This window comes from Hipposideros armiger, unplaced genomic scaffold (genome assembly GCF_001890085.2).
Source record: "Hipposideros armiger isolate ML-2016 unplaced genomic scaffold, ASM189008v1 scaffold_1154, whole genome shotgun sequence".
Taxonomy (NCBI): domain Eukaryota; kingdom Metazoa; phylum Chordata; class Mammalia; order Chiroptera; family Hipposideridae; genus Hipposideros; species Hipposideros armiger.
The window spans coordinates 235270-239331 of NW_017732504.1; positions in this window are offsets into that span (position 1 = coordinate 235270).

Below are 4062 nucleotides of genomic sequence, written 5' to 3' on the forward strand. Positions count from 1 at the left end.
CGGCCATTGGCACAACACGAAGGTGCTGTCGTCAAGAAGCCGCAGAGGTGGGAGGATCTTCCTGGGAAAGGAGCCCTCTTGTGATGTTTGTCCAAGGAGACCCACAAGCCAGGGAGCCCTCAATTCATGTTAATTTTGGCAGCTCATTGCGTTATATAACCTGGCTCAAAGGCTGGAATAGAAACTTCAGAAGGCTCGTGTTCCTGGTATCACTGTTTGTCTCAGACCAGGCAGAGCAGGAGGAAAAGACTTGTGAGGACTGTGGAAACAATGAACATGTCTGTCTTGGAGGAGGTGGAAATCCCATCTTCCAAGTAGGAAGCCATGATGCAGGTGCAGTCTTTCATGGGTGCTGGGCTTCTGGAAGATTGGCGGAGGGAGGCATCCTGGGGGCTTTCAACACCAGGACCCACCAACCTTTACACTAGGTGGCACCCAAGGCAAGTTAATGGCTTCCTATGGCCAGCATCCACTATATGCCCAACTTTTCTGTAAGAATTGAGGGTATTCAATCTATATCTTGGGACCAGAATAAGCTAAATACTTGGATGGGTGGGAGGGGAAGGAAAGAAACCCATTTTTTAAATTAGTTTCAGGTGTACTAAGCAACATAATAGTTAGACATTTAAACCCCTCATAAAGTGATAACCTACCCCCCCAAGCTACTACCCTTCTAACATCTTATATAGCTGTTACAATCTTCCCTATGTTGTACTCCACATCCTGTGACTATATATACCTATATGTTTAGTTATAGTTGACATTCCATATTATTCTACTTCAGCTCTTCAGATGTATAGTGCATTGGTCAGGCATCTACACAGTCTATGACGTGATCCCCCTGATAAGTCCAGTGCCCATCTGGCACCTTACATGATCTTTACAACATTGTTGATTATATTCCCCATACTGTATTAACTATCAATTTATATTTTTTATCTCTCACCCTGATAGATCTAATACCTATCTGGTACCATACTTAGTTATTACAATATTGTTTACTATATTCCTTATGCTGTAACCTATATCCACATGACTACTGTATAACATCCAATTTATTCTTTTTAATCCTTTCCCCTTTCACCCATCCTTAACCCCCCCCCCTCCTATATTAAAGAAGTCCCTCTAAAATTCCTCGTAATACTGGTTTGGTGGTGATTAACTCCTTCAGCTTTTTCCTGTCTGGGAAGCCCTTTATCTGTCCTTCAATTCTAAATGACAGCCTTGCTGGGTAGAGCAATCTTGGTTGTATGTCGTTGTTTTTCAACACTTGGAATATTTCTTGCCACTCCCTTCTTGCCTACAAAGTTTCTGTTGAGAAATCAGCTGACAGCCTTATGGGGGCTCCTTTGTAGATAACTAACTGCTTTTTCTCTTGCTGCTTTTTTTTTTTTTTTTAAAGATTTTTATTGGGGAATTGNGCAGCCCAGCTCCAGGTTGAGCTGTTGTTCAGCATCTTAGCTGTAGAGGGCAGTGTCACTGGCCCTCATATGTGGGATCCGAACTGGAGCCCTCTGGCATCCCAAGCCAGTTCTTAACCATCGCGCCACTCGGCCGGCCCTAAAAGATTTTAATTGGGGAATTGGGGAAGGGGACCAGCCAAGTTGTTGTTCTTTAATCTTTGCTGTGGAGGGTGCCAGTCACCATCTGGCTTCCCGTCGGCAGCTCGTGGCCTCTAAGCTCAAGGTGCTGTGTTTAATCTTAGTTGCAGGTGGGCGTAGCCACCATCCCATGTGGGATTCGAACCTGCAGCCTTGTTAAGAGTGCACACTCTATCCTCTGAGCCATCCAGGCGGCAGCTCAGCTCAAGGTGCCAAGTTCAGTCTTAGTTGCAGGTGGGCACAGCCCACCATCGAACAGAAAATCTTGTTGTTACACCAGCTGAGCCATCCTGCCACTTGCTGACAGCTCAGCGACAGCTCAGCTTGGGCGCAGCATCACTGGCCCATGTGGGAATCGAACCAGTGGCCCTGTTGCTCAGATCCCGTGCTCTTAAGCCAACTCTTAACCAAATGAGCCACTCGGCTGGCCCCTTAAAATAATTTAATATCCAGTTTATATTCAATTGTAACTAATAATGGAACAATTAAATATGATTTAGGGCTGTAGAAAGTTTTATGATATGCATAAACCACAAATGACTTAGCCATGCTTTCATTGTAGGGTACAAGTTTAGGGCAGAATTATTGCAAACACCCTCAGTTCTTATAGTCTTGGGATTCTTGTCCGGGGGTTCTTAACACTAGGGGTTTGTTATAGACTGAATTTTTATATGTTCCCAAAATTCCTATGTTGAAATCTAATCCCTAATCTGATGGTATTTGTCGTTGGGACTTTGGGAGTTGATTAGATCATGAGGATAGAGCTCTCATAAATGGGATTGGTGCCCTTATAAGGTAAGAACCAAAGTGCTCTCTTTACCATGTGAGGATACAAGAAGTTGCCAGTTTGTAACCTGGAAGAGGGTCCTCACCAGAACCCAGCCATACTAGCCCCCTGATCTGACTTCCAGCCTCCAGAACAGTGAGAAATAAATGTCGTTTAAGCTACCCAGTTTATGGTATTCAGCATCACGAGCTAAGATAGGGGCTATCTATCTTTTTGGGAATCTAATTCAAATTTTGGAACTGATCCCTAGAGAAATATATTCTAGGCCCCAATATGCAATATCATACATACAACTAAGAATGCAAGGGCCTATGGGGACCTGTTCAGGGAGTCCCCAAACTTCAAATCAAGGAGATCAGCTCATTTGTGACTTGTAACTGTCCACTGGGCAACATTACACCCTGATGAACAGAAAGCTGATAAGGCTGACCCAGAGTTGCTTACACATGGTCATTACCCAAACTTCAACTTAAAACTGGACCCTTCAGGAACAACAAACCCTGTGTTTCAGCTCTCGTGAATTCCCTGCCCTGTTGACCCACATCTCTGTGCTAAAGACCTCAATCACAAACCTTTTAAATTCCTCCTAAAGCAGGTGGCCTTTCAGGTCTCTCAGCACTATCTCCTCTCTGGCCTTAGAAACTATTTATGAGGTAGGTAATGTTACTGTATTGCATCATATTGAAGATATCACTGGTTGAAAAAAGGGCATCCCAATTTCAGAAATGTTAAAATGCAAAGAGAATGTATCAGTCTTACAGCCTTACAGACTTAGCTGCTACTAAACAGCTGCTTCACCAACCACCCTCCAAACTGACCTTCAAATCCTAGGGACCTTTTCCCCCAATTTCCTCCAATCTTGAAAGTAAAGGATTAATATCAGATCTAGCAGGGGGCTTTCAAGGCCTTGTTCCAGCTTTGACTTATCTTTTTCTGGCTCGCCAGTGCCAGTGCCTCATGCTGGTTGCACCACAGGTTGCAAAGCTTTCCAGTTCTCTGTAGGGCATATCGTTCTGCAACAGCAGGGCTGTGCAGACTCCTTTGTTCCATGGATGTGTAGAGTAATTTTTGAGTAAATACATGAAGACAGGATGGGGAGGGCGGGGATAATAATAGTGGGGATTAGGCAATTTCAGATCATATCTTCAGTCCTCTCAGTACCTGGAATGGGAGGAACTGAGAACCAATTGCCCAGAGAAGTCTGTTGGACAAAAGCAAACTTTAGACAAAATGTTGAGCATGTCATGAAAAACGAGGGAAATACCAACTCATCTGAGCTCTGGCTCTAAGACTTAAGTACAAACTTCTTCCTTCAGGCTACTCTGTTGGGGAGTACAGAGTCCTGTAGGTCTGGAGGGGAAAAAAAAAAGGAGATAGGAGGCTCCAGGCCTGTTTTGCAGCTTCCAAACACCAATATGATTCCAAACTCATTCTTGCTTCCTTTCTGGCCCCTGATACACATGAAGATTTTTCAGCCTCCCAAAACCCCCAAAACCTGGGGTGGAGTCCTTCAGACACCAAGGAGCAGCTTGCATCACTGTCAAAATGGCTGCATACTGCCACAGGAGTTTTCTCTCCTTGGGGGTGGGGGGTGGGAGTTGATTAGTTAGGAAGGAAGGGGGAGAGAAAAACATGCACTGAGCAGTTACTACGTGCCAAGCCCCGTGCCACACA